At 43.1% G+C, this 19,279-nt stretch overlaps 1 protein-coding gene and 1 long non-coding RNA gene across 7 annotated transcripts in view; one reads left to right on the top strand and one right to left on the bottom strand.

Annotated features, from left to right (window-relative positions):
• The window catches only part of NCALD (neurocalcin delta), a 456,646-nt gene that overhangs the window by 396,296 nt on the left and 41,071 nt on the right, over positions 1–19,279 (top strand). The window lies entirely within an intron of this gene.
• Positions 377–19,026, bottom strand: LOC117079478. Its single transcript, XR_004435469.1, has 4 exons — positions 18,900–19,026; positions 11,787–11,796; positions 8,574–8,578; positions 377–387 (listed from the first exon to the last, which is right to left on the bottom strand). It is a non-coding gene; the product is annotated as an uncharacterized LOC117079478 (long non-coding RNA).

Genomic DNA, 19,279 nt, shown 5'->3' with positions numbered 1-19,279 from the left:
AACATGTGGGGAGTCTTAAAGAGGCTGAGCAGTTAATATTTTTGAGTTAGGATGGAAGACGGTGAAGACAGTGAAGGCTGGGATTAAGAAATGGTAGCAGTGACAGGAAATGAAGTTGAGAGCAGCACAGGCAACACAGACCCTGTCTCCACACAAAGTAGAAGAAAATTATAGCCATGTGTGGTGGTGCATGCCAGTTGTCCCAGCTATTCAGGAGGTGACACTGGTGAGCCATGATGGCGCCACTGCCCTCCAGCCTGGGTGACAGAGTGAGACCCTGCCTCAAAAAAAAAAGAAGTGTTGAGAGACAAGAATTTCCTTATGGCTGTATTTTTTTTTATGACAAACGAAAGTTGTTTTGTGTTTTTTAAAAATTAGTTTATTCTTCTTTCTTGTCTGTCCTACATTCTTGTGAAAAGCTGATTTTAAACACAGCAATAAAACAACTGAGAATCATTTTTTTCCCCTGGGTAAGAAAGAATTGATTCACTCAATCAGTCAATATGTGTATTTGTTACTCCTCAGTGGCATCCAATTTGCTCTGAAAATATAATTCTTGTCCAGCCAAAGCCTGGGAATGGGTAATGAGTTGCCCTTAACAGCACTAAGACCTTTCCGGAGTTGGATGGCCATTTGTTGTGGGGCTTCTCTGAATCTGCTCTTATTCTGCCCAGACCCCACTTGGTTTGGTCTGTTTAGTGATTGATGGGCCTTGAAAACCCCAGAGGTTCTTACCTCTTTGGAGTCTCTTTCCTCCCTGAACTCTGAGCCATAGCTACCATTTCCACTCGCCGCTGGGTATCCTATTGGCTGGGCCTGGGAAGTGGTCTTTTTGTTGGACATGGCCAGGTTTAACTCTGTGCCTTTACGATAGCACTTGGAGCCTACAGGACGATGTGGAAACACCAGCAGGTGTAGTTAGAGCATCTCCACACCTGCTGTATAAATAGGGGAAATACACACTTTTTAGCACAGTAATTGGCATGCAGTAGGAACACAGATAGGAATTCCCTTCCTTTCCTGTCCCTGCAGTTTGGTTGCTGGGACACAAATACACTAGAGAAGAACTTTGAGAGGTGTTGTGACCACTCTTTAGACATAGAATGGACCACTATCCAAAATTTAGTTCAGATATCAAGATTGATGATGCTATACATACACTGAAGGGATATGAACAGGTTTTCTACTTACATAATGGGGGCTTAGAGCAGGACAAGCCTACCAAGCTAGTCCCAAAACGGCTTGAGAGAAGAGGAAAAGAGACAGCTTGGGGTTTTCATTGCAGTTAGGGGGTACATACAGAATGAGGGCTCCTGCATGTGAACAGGGGCTTGCCTGGCTTGAGTCTCCCACTGGTGTCAAGGAGGGAGCACCTTTACTTATCAGCTAGCCCGGATGTGTGGGGCACAAGGGGGAAGAGGGATGGGTGATGCTCAAAAGCTGTGAGCAGTCAAGCATCAAAAAATTGAGTCGGATTTTTTATTACAAAAGGCCTGATGTTAGAACAGAATTGAATGGAAGTGAGAATCAAGGGTGACTCAGAAGGAAGCAGAAGGAGTCTCACTCCTCACCTCAGACATAATATCAGCCTCCACTGGCTACAGCATAGATCAATATAATCCCGATGCAAATGGAATCCTTAGACTGTGGAAATACAATCACATGGCCTCCATTCAGCCATGAACACAAGGGAATCTGAAGGAGAGGATAATATGCTGAGTTATGTGGATTACTAGAGTTAGCAAATAAAAATGCGGGATGTTCAGTTAAATTTTAACTTCAGATAAACCACAAACAATTTGTTTTGTATAAGTATGCCCATCAACATTCGGGACATACTTAAAAAAGGATTCATTGTTTATCTGAAGTTCAAATTTAACTGGATATCCTGCATTTTTATATGACAACTTTAGTGAGCCCTTAAAAGCCCTGCAGACCTGAGAGGGGAGGCTGGGGAAGAGAAGAGGATGGTAGAACATTTTTGTCTTTAGGTAGCACAGAGCACCTTGCTGTCACCCTCTCGGGACACACCCATCTTTGTCCTGAGGATGCTGTTGGGTGCTGCTTTTTCTACAGGCTTGGTAAAGCAGTAGGAGCAAAGCTTCCTTTAATACAGATTCTTATTTAGCTGGCAAGGTTAGCCAGAGGACTGGTTGCTTGTAACTTTTCATGCTCTTTTCTCTCTCGTCGGTTTAATAGGTCAGCTGCCTGTGCTGGTAATCACAGACATGACTAAGTGGTTTTGTTTATTACCTGATTTATATTGTCTTCAGTCTTTGTTACTTCCTATCCTCCCTTCAATCTGTCATTTTATCCTGCTTTCCACCCCAACATCCATCCTCCCGTCTACCTTTTCTCCCTTCCTTGCTTCTTTTCTTCCTTTTGTTTTCCTTCCTCCTGTTCTTCTTCCCTTCCTTCAATGGCTTTGGGGGCACCTCCTAATTTCTAATCTGCAACAGTTGTTCTACATCCTCTTTTATCCAGAATTAGTATTTTCTAGCTGCTTTGGACCCATTCAGCGCAAACTCACAATGCAGATAATCTAGTCAATGCAGATTCTGCTTAAGGAACATCATGGTAATGACACAGATTTCTTTACCAAGACTCAGAATGGGGTTAGAAAACACTGTGGATTTTGTTGTTGTTGTTGTTGTTGTTGTTGTTTTTGCCTTATTTGTTGGCCTGGAAATTGAAGAAGTGTGGTGTAGTTCTTACCACCAAGCATTGATTACTGCAGCAGGAGTTCCTTGAATGAATGGCCTGGGTCCTTTAGGGAATATATCCCTTGCAACTAGAGTTGTGTCCAACAAGGAAGAGGTGCCTGCATTTATCCAGAAGAGCAAAAAACCTGAAGGTGGGATGCTGGGGCCACAGCAGAATAAAAAGGTTGTCAATGGCAACAAATTGTCAATTTGTCAGTGACAACAAATGCTTATTGAGTATCTGTCAGGAATGGTGTTAGGTGCCAGAGATACAATATGAAACAAGACAGAATCCCCCTACAATGGAGTTTAGCGTCTGGCAGGAGAAGTAGATTGTAAGCATATAACTGTGCAAATAATTCCAACTGTAGTAAATGCTTTTCCTAAACACAAGATGTGATTGGAGCAAGTCATGTTCCGGGTGGTCAGAGAAGGCCTCCCCGAGGAGGACATGCTCAGTGAGATCTGCAGGGTGAGTGTGTAGGAATTAGGGTAATGAAGACGTTTAGAAAATGGGAGAGGCTGAGTTGGAAAGGAAGGCATTTCAGTCCTGAGAATGGCTGCCGGGTGAAGAACAGATCTGATGGAGCAGCGGCAGAGGCCACAAGAGCAGCTACAGGCAGTGATCCAATCAACTCCTCCCTGCTCCTGGGGCACTGCTAACATAAGGGAGCCCTGGGGCTCCTCCTGGAGAGGGCCGTCAACAGAGTCAAGCATCACACGGTTGCTGTGACTGATGAGTGACACTCAAGCAGGGCTCATGGGATCTGTATACAGAGCCACAGCCTCCTCAGCCCCAGGAAAAAAGACCAGAAAACAAAACGAAACAAAAAAGCCAGCATTCTGCTCACCTTTAACTACTTCTCTAATGGGTCTTTGCTTAATTTCAGGTTAGAATAAGGACTTCCATGCAGGAAAACCCTCAGTAGGGGGCTGGCGGTCCCCTCTGGGTGCACATCCACGGACGTCTTTCAGCCCTGGCTAGCAATCTGAGGAGGGGAGTTGGGCTGGAAGCCAGCAGTGGTTATCTTTCATTCTTGCTTGCTTGTATCGCTTTCATGCTCTTGTTCTTTCTTTTTTTTTTTTTTTTATTATACTTTAAGTTCTAGGGTACATGTGCACAACGTGCAGGTTTGTTACATATGTATACATGTGCCATGTTGGTGTGCTGCACCCATTAACTCGTCATTTACATTAGGTATATCTCCTAATGGTATCCCTCCCCCTCCTCCCCACAATAGGACCCGGTGTGTGATGATCCCCTTCCTGTGTCCAAGTGATCTCATTGTTCAATTCTCACCTATGAGTGAGAACATGCGGTGTTTGGTTTTCTGTTCTTGCGATAGTTTGCTGAGAATGATGGTTTCCAGCTGCATCCATGTCCCCACAAAGGACACGAACTCATCCTTTTTTATGGCTGCATAGTATTCTGTGGTGTATATGTGCCACATTTCCTTAATCCAGTCTGTCACTGATGGGCATTTGGGTTGATTCCAAGTCTTTACTATTGTGAATAATGCCGCAATAAACATACGTGTACATGTGTCTTTATAGTAGCATGACTTATAATCCTTTGGGTATATCCCCAGTAATGGGATGGCTGGGTCAAATGGTATTTCTAGTTCTAGATCCTTGAGGAATCGCCACACTGTTTCCACAATGGTTGAACTAGTTTATAGTCCCACCAACAGTGTAAAAGTGTTCCTATTTCTCCACATCCTCTCCAGCACCCATTGTTTCCTGATTTTTTAATGATTGCCATTCTAACTGGTGTGAGATGGTATCTCATTGTGGTTTTGATTTGCATTTCTCTGATGGCAAGTAATGATGAGCATTTTTTCATGTGTCTGTTGGCTGTATGAATGTCTTCTTTTGAGAAGTGTCTGTTCATATCCTTTGCCCACTTTTTGATGGGGTTGTTTGTTTTTTTCTTGTAAATTTGTCTGAGTTCTTTGTAGGTTCTGGATATTAGCCCTTTCTCAGCTGAATAGATTGCAAAAATGTTCTCCCATTCTGTAGGATGCCTGTTCACTCTGATGGTAGTTTCTTTTGCTGTGCAGAAGCTCTTTAGTTTAATTAGATCGCATTTGTCAATTTTGCCTTTTGTTGCTGTTCCTTTTGGTGTTTTAGACATGAAGTCCTTGCCCATGCCTATGTCCTGAATGGTATTACCTAGATTTTCTTCTAGGGTTTTTATGGTTTTAGGTCTAACATTTAAGTCTCTAATCCATCTTGAATTAATTTTTGTATAAGATGTAAGGAAGGGGTCCAGTTTCAGTTTTCTGAATATCACTAGCCAGTTTTCCCAACACCATTTATTAAATAGGGAATCCTTTCCCCATTTCTTGTTTTTGTCAGGTTTGTCAAAGATCAGAGGGTTGTAGATGTGTGGTATTATTTCTGAGGGCTCTGTTCTGTTCCATTGGTCTATATTTCTGTTTTGGTACCAGTACCATGCTGTTTGGGTTACTGTAGCCTTGTAGTATAGTTTGAAGTCTGGTAGCATGACGCCTCCAGCTTTGTTCTTTTGGCTTAGGATTGTCTTGGCAATGTGGGGTCTTTTTTGGTTCCATATGAACTTTAAAGCAGTTTTTTCCAATTCTTTGAAGAAACTCATTGGTAGCTTAATGGGGATGGCATTGAATCTATAAATTACCTTGGGCAGTATGGCCATTTTCACAATATTGATTCTTCCTATCCATGAGCATGGTATGTTCTTCCATTTGTTTGTGTCCTCTTTCATTTCACTGAACAGCCGTTTGTAGTTCTCCTTGAAGAGGTCCTTTACATCCCTTGTGAGTTGGATTCCTAGGTATTTTATTCCCTTTGAAGCTTTTGTGAATGGGAGTTCATTCATGATTTGGCTCTCTGTTTGTCTGTTACTGGTGTACAAGAATGCTTGTGATTTTTGCACATTGATTTTGTATCCTGAGACTTTGCTGAAGTTGCTTATCAGCTTGAGGAGATTTTGGGCTGAGACAATGGGGTTTTCTAAATATACCATCATGTCATCTGCAAACAGGGATAATTTGACTTCTTCTTTTCCTAACTGAATACCCTTTATTTCTTTCTCTTGCCTGATTGCCCTAGCCAGAACTTCCAACACTATGTTGAATAGGAGTGGTGAGAGAGGGCATCCCTGTCTTGTGCCAGTTTTCAAAGGAAATGCTTCCAGTTTTTGCCCATTCAGTATGATATTGGCTGTGGGTGTGTCATAAATAGCTCTTATTATTTTGAAATACGTTCCATCAAAACCGAATTTATTGAGAGTTTTTAGCATGAAGGGCTGTTGAATTTTGTCAAAGGCCTTTTCTGCATCTATTGAGATAATCATGTGGTTTTTGTCTTTGGTTCTGTTTATATGCTGGATTACATTTATTGATTTGCATATGTTGAACCAGCCTTGCATCCCAAGGTTGAAGCCCACTTGATCATGGTGGATAAGGTTTTTGATGTGCTGCTGGATTCGGTTTGCCAGTATTTTGTTGAGGATTTTTGCATCGATATTCATCAGGGATATTGGTCTAAAATTCTCTTTTTTTGTTGTATCTGTGTCAGGCTTTGGTATCAGGATGATGTTGGCCTCATAAAATGAGTTAGAGAGGATTCTCTCTTTTACTATTGATTGGAATAGTTTCAGAAGAAATGGTACCAACTCCTCCTTGTACCTCTGGTAGAATTCAACTGTGAATCCATCTGGTCCTGGACTTTTTTTGGTGGGTAGGCTATTAATTATTGCCTCAATTTCAGAGCCTGCTATTGGTCTATTCAGGGATTCAACTTCTTCCTGGTTTAGTCTTGGGAGAGTGTAAGCATCCAGGAAATTATCCATTTCTTCTGGGTTTTCTAGTTGATTTGCGTAGAGGTGTTTATAGTATTCTCTGATGGTAGTTTGTATTTCTGTGGGGTCGGTGTGATATCCCCTTTATCATTTTTTATTGCGTCTATTTGATTCTTCTCTCTTTTCTTCTTTATTAATCTTTCTAGCAGTCTATAAATTTTGTTGATCTTTTTAAAAAACCAGCTCCTGGATTCATTGATTTTTTGGAGGGTTTTTTGTGTCTCTATCTCCTTCAGTTCTGCTCTGATCTTAGTTATTTCTTGCCTTCTGCTAGCTTTTGAGTGTGTTTACTCTTGCTTCTCTAGTTCTTTTAATTGTGATGTTAGGGTGTCAATTTTAGATCTTTCCTGCTTTCTCTTGTGGGCATTTAGTGCTATAAATTTCCCTCTACACACTGCTTTAAATGTGTCCCAGAGATTCTGGTATGTTGTATCTTTGTTCTCATCGGTTTCAAAGAACATCTTTATTTCTGCCTTCATTTTGTTACGTACCCAGTAGTCATTCAGGAGCAAGTTGTTCAGTTTCCATGTAGTTGAGCGGTTTTGATTGATTTTCTTAGTCCTGAGTTCTAGTTTGATTGCACTGTGGTCTGAGAGACAGTTTGTTATAATTTCTGTTCTTTGACATTTGCTGAGGAGTGCTTTACTTCCAACTATGTGGTCAATTTTGGAATAAGTTCAATGTGGTGCTGAGAAGAATGTATATTCTGTTGATTTGGGGTGGAGAGTTCTGTAGATGTCTATTAGGTCCGCTTGGTGCAGAATTGAGTTCAATTCCTGGATATGCTTGTTAACTTTCTGTCTTGTTGATCTGTCTAGTGTTGACAGTGGGGTGTTAAAGTCTCCCTTTATTATTGTATGGGAGTCTAAGTCTCTTTGTAAGTCTCTAAGGATTTGCTTTATGAATCTGGGTGCTCCTGTCTTGGGTGCATATATATTTAGGATAGTTAGCTCTTCCTGATGAATTGATCCCTTTACCATTATGTAATGGCCTTCTTTGTCTCTTTTGCTCTTTGATGGTTTAAAGTCTGTTTTATCAGAGACTAGGATTGCAACCCCTGCTTTTTTTTGTTTTCCATTTGCTTGGTAGATCTTCCTCCATCCCTTTAATTTATGCCTATGTGTGTCTGTGCATGTGAGATGGGTCTCCTGAATACAGCAAATTGATGGGTCTTGACTCTTTATCCAATTTGCCAGTCTGTGTCTTTTAATTGGGCCATTTAGTCCATTTACATTTAAGGTTAATATTGTTATGTGTGAACTTGATCCTGTCATTATGATATTAGCTGGTTATTTTGCTCGCTAGTTGATGCAGTTTCTTTCTAGTATCGATGGACTTTACATTTTGACATGTTTTTGCAATGACTGGTACCGTTGTTCCTTTCCATGTTTAGTGCTTCCTTCAGGATCTCTTGTAAGGCAGGCCTGGTGGTGACAAAATCTCTAAGCATTTGCTTGTCTGTAAAGGATTTTATTTCTCTTTCACTTATGAAACTTAGTTTGGCTGGATATGAAATTGTGGGTTGAAAATTCTTTCTTTAAGAATGTTGAATATTGATCTCCACTCTCTTCTGGTTTGGACAGTTTCTGCTGAGAGATCTGCTGTTAGTCTGATGGGCTTCCCTTTGTGTGTAACTCGACCTTTCTCTCTGGCTGCCCTTAACATTTTTTCCTTCATTTCAACTTTGGTGAATCTGACAATTATGTGTCTTAGAGTTGCTCTTCTCGAGGAGTATCTTTGTGGCGTTCTCTGTATTTCCTGAATTTGAATGTTGGCCTGCCTTACTAGGTTGGGGAAGTTCTCCTGGATGATATCCTGCAGAGTGTTTTCCAACTTGGTTCCATTTTCCCCATCACTTTCAGGCACACCAATCAGACATAGATTTGGTCTTTTCACATAATCCCATATTTCTTGGAGGCTTTGTTCATTTCTTTTTACTCTTTTTTCTCCACACTTCTCTTCTGGCTTCATTTCATTCATTTGATCTTCAATCGCTGATACTCTTTCTTGCAGTTGATCGAGTTGTTTACTGAAGCTTATGCATTTGTAGTTCTCGTGTCATGGTTTTCCTCTCTATCAGTTCTTTTAAGGTCTTCTCTGCATTAATTATTCTAGTTATCCATTCATCCATTCTTTTTTCAAGCTTTTTAGTTTCTTTGCGCTGGTTACGTAGTTCCTCCTTTAACTCTGAGAAGTTTGATCGACTGAAGTCTTCTCTCAACTCGTCAAAGTCATTCTCCGTCCAGCTTTGTTCCATTGCTGGTGATGAGCTGCATTCCTTTGGAGGGGGACATGCGCTCTGATTTTTTGAATTTCCAGCTTTTCTGCACTACTTTTTCCCCATCTTTGTGGTTTTATCTGCCTTTGGTCTTTGATCATGGTGACGTACTGATGGGGTTTTGGTGTGGGTATCCTTTCTGTTTGTTAGTTTTCCTTCTAACAGTCAGGACCCTCAGCTGTAGGTCTGTTGGAGTTTGCTTGAGGTCCACTCCAGACCCTGTTTGCCTGGGTATAAGCAGCAGAGGCTGCAGAAGATAGAATATTGCTGAACAGCGAGTGTTGCTATCTGATTCTTGCTCTGGAAGCTTCGTCTCAGGGGTGTAGCCCGCCGTGTGAGGTGTGAGGTGTTGGTCTGCACCTAGTAGGGGATGTTTCCCAGTTAGGCTACTCAGGGGTCAGGGACCCATTTGAGCAGGCAGTCTGTCGGTTCTCAGATCTCAACCTCCGTGCTGGGAGATCCACCGCTCTCTTGAAAGCTGTTAGACAGGGGCATTTACCTCTGCCGAGGTTTCTGCTGCTTTTTGTTTAGCTATGCCCTGTCCCCAGAGGAGTCTACAGAGGCAGGCCGGCCTCCTTGAGCTGTGGTGGGCTCCACCCAATTCAAGCTTCCAGGGGGCTTTGTTTACCTACTTAAGCCTCAGCAATGGCGGGCACCCCTCCCCTAGCCTCGCTGCCACCTTGCAGTTAGATCTCAAACCACTGTGCTAGCAATGAGGGAGGCTCCATGGTCCGACAGTTGGCACTGTCTGTGGGTGCAGCCCGACCAGCAAGAGCTAAAGCAGGGTGAGGCATCGCCTCACCTGGGGAGCACAAGGGGGAAGGGAATTCCTTTTCCTAGTCAAAGGAAATTGAGACACACAATACCTGGAAAATTGGGTAACTCCCACCCTAATACTGCGCTTTACCAAGGGTCTTAGCAAACGGCACACCAGGAGATTATATCCCACACCTGGCCCAGAGGGTCCCACACTCTTGTTCTTTCTAGTTCTCCATGGAAGTAAAACAATGGGGAGAATGTCCCCAACTCTGGAGGGCTCATCGTTGTAAACAACCCAACCAAACTAAACCTTTATCTCATTCAGATGAATAGTCCATGTTTAGCAAGCACCTGCTAGATGCCAGCCATGATGCTGACCTATTCATTGGGGAAAATGAATTTTTCCCCCTTTTCTCACTTGGCCCTCCAAACAGCTCCATGGAAAGGGTGCTATTGTGCCTATTTTACTGCAGAGCAAATGAGACCAAGAGATGTTCAAGGACTTGTCCAGGGTCACATAACACAGCACCATATTAAGGACTTCAGTGGAGTTGTTCTGCTACCAAGTCCAGTTCTCTTTCTACACACCTTGCTGGAGGAAGCAAAAGATGCAGGAGGTTAAGAAGTTACTTCATATTATCTTCTTGTGAACCAAGTATTGGGATTCTCACTTGCACATATGTTTGATGAGTAAACGTCAATATTTTCATAAGTTTGATAGACAAACATTAATATTTTTAGCCATGTTGGCCAGGATAGGGATTGGCCAGCACCTTCCAACAGAAGCAGCCACTGAAACCCTGAAAGTGATCCAGCTAGAGACATGGAAGGGGTGAGGGTGAAGAGGATGATTCTGGTTCTACACCCCTGGGACCATGAGTTGCATGAATTTGCCATGGTAGTTAACTCCTCTACACTCCTTATCCTTGGACAAAAATCAAGATATAACATCTTTCACATCAATTCTATAGTGAAATCATGAGGATAAAATATTATTGAAAATGCTCCAGACTGGGCGCGGTGGCTCACGCCTATAATCCCAGCACTTTGGGAGCCTGGAGCAGGTGGATCACTTGATGTCGGAAGTTCGAGACCAACCTGGCCAACATGACAAAAACCCATCTCTACTACAAATACAAAAATTAGCGGGGTGTGGTGGCATATGCCTGAAGTCTCAGCTACTCCAGAGGCTGAGCCATGAGAATCGCTTGAATCTGGGAGGCAGAGGTGGCAGTGAGCTGAGATTGTGCCACTGCACTCCAGTCTGGGAGACAGAGCAAGACCCTGTCTCAAAAAAAAAAAAAAAGAAAAGAAAAGAAAACAAAAGAAAAAGAAATTCTCTGAATTGCATCCAGAATCCTAGAGTCCTGTTATTTCTCTGTCCTATGTAGGACACTATTTTTGCAAAAAGATTCCTTCTAAACCAGGAAACTGTAGATGTTAAACACATGTGTGCCAAATAAATAAAAAATTATGAACATGTTTAGAGTCTGTGGAGGATCTTGAATCAATTTACCGGATGAATTTGTGGCCTCTAGAGGATATCTAAAAATGGGGACTTGAGCTCCTCCTAGACCTCCTCTGCTAAGTTAAGTGATGAGCCCTGGATCACCATGATGGATCTATTTGCCTCCACAGTCCATGAGGGCCGACTGTTTTGCTTTATGGTTTTATCAGAACCCAAAGTAGTAATAATGAGTTTTAAGTAAGATAATATTTAGTACCCTAGTTAAGTGGACATTTACTGCAATAGGAATTCCTCAGAAGTTTCCCAGAGTAGGGTCTCAAGTAGCCTGAAGTCTCAGATACTCCAGAGGCTGAGTTGTGAGAATTGCTTGAACCTGGGAGTCAGAGGTTGCAGCCTTGAGGGGCTGTTGAGGCCCCAGAGCACCCTCCTCTTCCCCTGGCTGCAGCCTTCCCTGGTCCAGCATCTGGCTCCCAAGGCAGCCAAAACAGGCAGTTCTGTTGCAATGGTCTGATGGCCAGGTGGTCTGATGGTGAAGAGACATGTGGACTTCATCTGAAGCCTTTGACTTCAGACACTCCCAGAATTTCTTTGTTTGGGACAGCCTTGGAGTTTCTGTAGGCCTCGAATGTGACCATTTAGTAAGGCCTCTGTCCACTTTCTCATGGGCTCTTTAAGCATGCAGTGTAAGTACCCCTCCAATTGCTGGCAACCTGGGAGGGAGTGGAGGCACAGTTAGACACTAAATGGACTGGAGTATCTGGGAAAGGAGATGCCATCAGGAGTTGAATTTCAAGCTATAGAAGACGTAGGGTGCTGTTGAGGTAAAATATGTCTTTAGGTTGAAACAGGAGAGAGGGTATTTACATGGTTACAACAGTGCACTCTTTTAAGAGCAGGGTGGATGTGCCCTCCTAAGCTCTGGAATAGCAAATGCCAGACTCACATGTGTGTCACTATAACTCAGGCAGACCATGGGGGTGGGGAGTGAGGTGTGGAATTCCAACTCCAATTCCAATTTAATTCTCATCTTAGAGGGTATGTAAGCTCTTCCAAGATGTGAAGTTGGGTTATAAGGGCTTTAGAGGAAAATGGCATACTGGAGAACTTACTGCAAAGAGGTTCTTCATGTCATTGGCAAGAATAAGTTTTTGCCAATATCAATCAGCTCTGTCTGCTAAAAACCCTACACTGGCTCAGCCTCAGTCCAGAGTGAAAGCCAAAAGTCCCTACAGTCACCTCCAGGCCCCACATCATCTGGCCCTTCATGATGGTGCTGATGTCATCTCTTTCATACTCTCACACCCTCCACTCTAGCCACATCCTGGTTCATGCTAGGCACGCCTCCAGTTTAGACCCCTCTCGGTCACTGTTCTCACTCCTGAAGAGTCTTCTCACGGTTACCTCCATGGTGACCAGCCTCACTTCCTCTGGTCTTTTTCCAATGTTGCTTTCTCAGTGGGGCCTTCCCTGGCTTCTGATTCAAAGCTCCGACACCCATTCACCCACTGCTGGTATTCTGCAACTCCCTTCTCTTCTTTACTCTTCTCCATGGCACCTCTTCATCTATCATTTCCCCTTCTTATTTTATTTATTGTATGTCTATTGCAACTAGACTGTAAGCACCTGTTTTAATGGTGCTTACAGTCTGTGGCAATAGACGTACGAGAATAAGTTCTTGCCAATGACATGAAGAACCTCTTTGCAATAAATTCTACCTAAGGGTTACGGGAACCATGACCAAGTGAATAAAAGAAAAGTGGAGTCAACCTAAATGTCTATGAAGGGGAATTAAATAAATTCCATATAATGGAATACCAAAGGGCTGTAAGCCTCACATTATGAACCATTGTATCTGTTACCTGATTCGATGCTTAGCACAAGGGCAGTGCTCAATTGATTATTTGTTGAATGTATTGATAAATGAAAATTTAGCAATTTGAAAGGGTGAATGAATTACATTCATATGTATAACATGGAAGAATTTCCACAATGTTCTGGTTTTTTTTTGTTTTGTTTTGTTTTTGTTTTTGTTTTTGTTTTTGAGATGGAGTCTCTCTCTGTTGCCCAGGCTGAAGTGCAGTAGCGTGATCTTGGATCACCACAACCTCCACCTCCCAGGTTCAAGTGATTCTCCTGTCTCAGTCTCCTGAGTAGCTGGGATTACAGGCGCATGCCACCACGCCTGGCTAATTTTTATATTTTTAGTAGAGATGGAGTTTCACCATGTTGGCCAGGCTAGTCTCGATCTCCTGACCTCGTGATCTGCCCGCCTCGGCCTCCCAAGTGCTGAGATTAGAGGCGTGAGCCACCATACCCAACCAATATTCTTTTAAGTGAAAATGAAGGTTAAAGATTAATATAGAATGATCCCATTTATGGTTAGAGTGTACAGGTTTCATACATATGCATTTAAATGTCTAAAGGGATATATATGATTTAAACTGTTAATAGTTTCTTTTTATGGAGTGCTATTGGATCAGAATGAAGCTGTTCACTTTCTCATTTTTACATCCCTTTATTACTTAGATTTTTTTCAATAATGATGTAATACTTCGGTAATCTGCAAAACAAAAAATGGTATTTCCATATTTGGAGGAGGGGGAAAGAGTTGCTGTTAGACAAGGTTCTGCTCAGATTCTTATCAGAAGTATGTTTTACTGGCAGTAATGTGGTTGTACTTTATTTTTATGAAAAATAAAACTTGGAAAAACCCCCAGGCCAGGCCCCTTTCAACCTGAAATGCACACTGTAGTAGAGCAAGGTCTCTGATATTTTGGAGACTATAACCTCTGCTCGCCTGGAGAAGACAGGATGATTTCCTGGGCTTTATCTCATGCTGTAGGGAAGGCAAAAGAAGAGTACATTTGTTTCTAGTGAGCCTCTTGCTCACCAGAATTTCGTACCATTTCAGTTCTCATCTCAAACCCAGTCACCTCTCTGCAGGGGGTATGAGAGCCAGGTGTGTGGCTGGGAGCCCCAGGCCATGACCCTTCACACAGGAGATATGAGCCCACATGCCCAGCCTCACTGGGAAGAGGCCTCACTGGGAGCAATGGCTTTGTAGCATATTTCGTACAATTCCAGCAAAGCCATTTGGTGATCCAAATGGGGCATAGGTCTCATTTCCTTACATTGATTGGCTCATCTTAGCAGAAGCAAGACGAGAGAATATTCTTTGGTCAAGATAAAGACTAAGTTAGTGAGATTATTATATAACTCTTCAATTCTCCCTTCCTTATATTTCAAGAACCTTTTTAAAGTTGTGTCTCCACAATCTAGACATTCCATTCATTGAAAATTCAAAGCAACTGTTAGTGGGCAAGATTACATGCCCCAAATTAGGCAAACCTTTTTGTGTGTGTTTTTGTTTCTTTTGTTTGTTTGTTTGTTTTGTTTTGTTCTGAGATGGAGTCTCGCTCTGTTGCCCAGACTAGAGTTCAGTGGTGCAGTTTTGGCTCACTGCAACCTACACCTCCCAGGTTCAGGTGACTCTCCTGCCTCAGCCTCCCAAGGAGCTGGGACTATGGGGGGGTGCCACTATGCCCAGCTAATTTTTTGTATTTTTAGCAGAGACGGGGTTTCACCATGTTAGCCAGGATGGTCTCGATCTCCTGACCTCGTGATCCGCCCGCTTCAGCCTCCCAAAGTGCTGGGATTACAGGCATGAGCCACGCCCAGCCCTAGGCAAAAGTTTAATGAACCTGGTCTCTTTCAGGAATCCCTGTGGTTTCTGGGTTCCTTGCTGCAGCCAAACTTGACTTTAGCTGCTCGATTCTTGCAAATTCCATTTTAGGAGACTTCTGTGCAGTTTGCATTGAGACTTGTCCTCTGAAGTTAATCAGGCTGTCCAGGATAAGTTATGTCCTTTTCCCTGGAAAATCTAACTCTGGGCTCTGAGGAATTAAGTCATGGAGCTTTCAGAACCTTATGAGGAATCGCAGAAATGCAAGGCTGCAAATCTTTCCCTCTATTTCCCTTTATTTTATTTATACACAAAATAAAGAAGGGAACGTGCTCATCCTGAAAGCCTGTTCACCAGCCACCATTTCCTCTTGCTGTGGCATCATTTTTTGTTGTCATTCCTTGATTTTTCTTTTTAAGTGGAAACTTAAGTTCTTATTTTAGATTCCTGGTAGTAGTTCCTTGTTGGTGATTGGGTGTCTTCTCTTTGCATATATTTTACCTTTTTCATCTGCAGTCAATATCAACTCCAGATTTATGTTTTGATATCTAGGAGACTGGGTGTGACCCAAAATAAGTTGAGAGATTTCACATTCCCCTTCCCAGTGTAAATTACTGAATAACAGGATGCCAGTGTCTAATAGAAAAGGTGCACAGTCACATAAGGAAATGCAGGACCAAAGCAAAGTCCCTTAAGAGGTAAAAGATGGGACATCCAGGAGGCCAAGGTGCCTGGAGCAGAGAGAGAACTGAGAGGTAAGTCAGAGATGGCCCAGGGCCAGCTCACGCAGAGTCTTGCGAGCCAAAGAGGGAATTCTAACTTTATTCTAAGCGCATGAGAAGACTTCATAGAACTTTAAGCAAAGGATTGACATAGTCTGATAAATGTTTTTAAGAAGATACTTTTATGCTGGGCATGGTGGTATGCATCTGTAGTCCCAGCTACACGGGAGGCTGAGGCAGGAGAATTGCTTGATCCAAGAATTCGAGGTTGTAGCATGCTAGTGCACCACAATCTTGCCTGTGAATAGGCACTGCACTCCAGCCTGGGTGACATTGTGAGGCCCTGTCTCTAAAAAACTGAAAATGTTTTATAAAAAGTTACTCATTACTCTTGGAGGCTGAATAGATTGAGACAAGGAGTAGGGAGAGGGAAGATGAGTGAAAAGTGAGATTTCTGTGAGAGAGTTGTTGTAGAAGATCAGGTAGGAGATAATAGTTTGTATTGAGGTGCTGACAATGGAAATGGCGAGAAGTGAATGGATTTAAGACAGATTTTGGACGCGGATCCAACAGTTTGCTGATGGAACAAAAGTGAAAGAAATCACGGATGGGCCTCAGGGCTTTGGAGAGAGCAGTTGGGTGGAAGATGGTGTTCTTCACTGAGATGAGGCAGGTTGGGGTTGGGGAGAGCACAAGATTCAGAGAAAATACCAAGAGCTCCAATTCTTACTTGTTTTGTTATATTAAGAGCTTTCAATGTCCAGCCTTGAACTGGGCATGACGGACACAACATTGAAGAGGGCATGGTTTTAGCTTCCTTGTGTTTGTCTACCTACTTTACTGGCCGTTCCTTCTTATTCTCCTTTACTGGCTCCTTCTCATCTCCCAGAGTCTAAATGCCACGTGATCAAAGGCTCAGTCCTTGATCTACATTGATTTCCTTGGTGCTGTCTTCTGGTGTTTGGGTAGAAACAGTATACACATCCACTTCCTCGGTGCTTTTCTATCCACATTCACGTCCCTGGTGCACTCATTCAGTCCTTGGCTTTAAACTCTATCTATATACTAATGACTACCCAATATATATCGCCTCACTGAACCTCTTCCTCTACCTATAGACTTATGTATTCAACTGCCTGCTTGACATCTCCAACTGATGTGTAATAGACATCTCAGGGTTAACACATGTACAACTAAATAATGATACTCATGCCTCATCCAAAAGCCCTGCTTCTCTCGCATTTTCCCCATTTCTATAAATGTCAGCTTTATCCTTACATTTGCTTAGGCCCAAACCTTGGAGCTATGCTGCACTGTTCTCTTTTTTCACATCCTACGTATGAACCATCAACCAAGTCTGTTGGCTCTACCTTCAAGCTGTACCCCGAATACAACCAGGTGCCCCTTTTCTGCTGATATCACCCTGGTTCCCGCCACCATCACCTCTTGCCTGGATCATTGCATGGACATCCTAACTGGCCTTCCTGGCTCTGCCCTTTTCTTCTTTAGCTTACACTCAACACAGCAGTCGGAGTGGTCCTGCTAGGATATAAATCAGCTCTATCACATGTCTGCTAAAAACTCTACACTGGCTTGGCCTCAGTCAGAGTGAAAGCAGAAAGTCCCTACAGTCACCTCCAGGTTCCACATCACCTGGTCCCTCATGATGGTGCTGATGTCATCTCCTCTCCCACCTCATGCCCTCTACTCCAGCCACATCCTGGATCATGCTAGGCATGCCTCCAGCTTAGACCCCTCTCATTCACTGTTCTTGCTCCTCAAAGAGTCTTCTTACAGACATCTCCATGGCGACCTGCCTCACTTCCTTTGGTCTTTTCCCAGTGTTGCTTTCTCAGTGGGGCTTCCCCTGGCTTCTTATTCAAAATTCCAGCACCCGTTCACCCACTGCAGGCATTCCACAACTCCCTTCTCTTCTTTACTCATCTCCATGGCACGTCTTCATCTATCATTTCGCTTATTTATTTTATGTATTATATGTCTATTGCCACTAGACTGTAAGTGCCATGGAGATGGGAGAGCTCCCTTGACCCCTTTGTGGGACTTGCAACAGGGGTGTGGCTTGCTTCCTTGGACACCATGCTCAAACCCCTTGTGAGAGGCGGAGCATGCAGGCAAGAAGGTGTGGGGCCGAGGTGAGCCCTTTTGGACTCCAGCCCCACAGCAGTATCTAGTGGTGTTTTACAATTAATCCTCTTTTAGCAGTTGCTGTCTGCAGATGGCTAAGTGTTAACCAGCTCAGTGGAGAGTCAGGGTGACAGTCTTTTACACCCTGCTTTCTTGGTACCGAGGTTCTCGTTTGGCACCCAGGAAAAATCAGGTCACATGAATGGTTCAAAAGGTGATGAATGTGGAGGATTTTATTAAGCAGTAGAAGCAGCTCTCACCAGAAGGGAAGCTGGAAAGGGGATGGTGCAGGAAGAAGGCAATCTTTCCCCAGAGCCCTCTGTCTCTGGCCAGGCTCCTCTCTGAAGTCATGCTGTCTGAAGTTAAGCCATGTCTATCCATAGTCTCTGATGCTCAGTTGCTGCTTCTCGCTTGATGTTCAGCCACTTGTCTCTCTGCCAGCTGAGGTCTGGGGTTTATATAGGCACAGGATGGGGGGCAGTGCAGGCCAAAAATGTAACATTTGGGTGGGAAAACAGGGATAACTGTTCTTATTTAGGGCCGTGATTTCCAGGCTTGAGGGTGGGACCTTTGCCAGGGAACCGCCCCCTTCTACCTAGTATTTCCCTGCCTCATGTCCATATCACCATGAAAATGGGGGCTTTGCCTGTTTGCTCCCTGCTGAATCCCCGGTGCCTAAGAGTGCCTCACCCCCAGTAGACACACTTAGTGCCTGTTTGTGGAATAAATGAGTTCCAATAGGAGGTGGTCTCCTCCTTCTTCACTACTTCTCTCTGACTTTTTATGGACTGTTGTCTTAATCTCTATAAATGCTTTGTCCTTGGAGGTAGTAAAGCATAGGGCTAAAACCACTGGGCAACCATGCATCAGCCCACACTGACAGTCAGCTCACTCATTCACAAGCAGTGTCACCTGGGATAAGTTACCTAGCCTCTCTGAGTTTTCATTTGTTTGCTTATGAGATAGAGAAAGCCTGCCTGCCTAGCACACAGGTTGTGAAAGTTCAATAGGATGTCACATGAAAGTTAGGATAAGGCATCATTTTCATTTATGGCAGCGTCTGGCCCTGACTGAATGCCAGAGCTTTACATGTTTGACTGTCTCATTTAACTCTCACATCGAATCAATAAGAGATGAACTCATATCATTAAACTCATTTTACAGATGAGAAAACTGAGGGGCACCAAAATGTGAAGTGAATTACCCACCAGCTAGTAAACAATCGAGTGAGGCTTTGAAGCCAAGCATTTCTGTTCTAGTGTTTTTCCAGTGTTCATCCAGTGGGACATCCAGGAGGCCAACGTGCCACAGTTCCCAACAGATTATATTCTGAGTTATCAACAAACATTTTTGAGTCACTTGAAGATTTGTCTTTGCACTCTGATTGTAGTTTCCACCAGCCCATGCAGACTGCTAAGTAGGTCTCATTGTTTTCTCTTAGAAATGGTAAAATATCATCTAGTCACTTATGAGAAAAACTGTGATTAGAAAAAATGTTAGCATTGTCCACTTTATGGTCATTCAAGAATGGTAAGTGTGAGCAGAGAACAACAGTTCCACAAATTGATTAGTTGGTAGTTTAACGTGGATGTCTGAAAGTCACGTATATGTAATTTCTTAGGATTCTTCAATTAGTAAATCTAGTTTACTGAACCAGTATTAGCATCACTATTTTAGATTGT

This window comes from Trachypithecus francoisi, unplaced genomic scaffold (assembly GCF_009764315.1).
Source record: "Trachypithecus francoisi isolate TF-2019V2 unplaced genomic scaffold, Tfra_2.0 Lachesis_group7, whole genome shotgun sequence".
Lineage (NCBI taxonomy): Eukaryota > Metazoa > Chordata > Mammalia > Primates > Cercopithecidae > Trachypithecus > Trachypithecus francoisi.
This window is presented reverse-complemented; position numbering and strand designations above follow the sequence as displayed.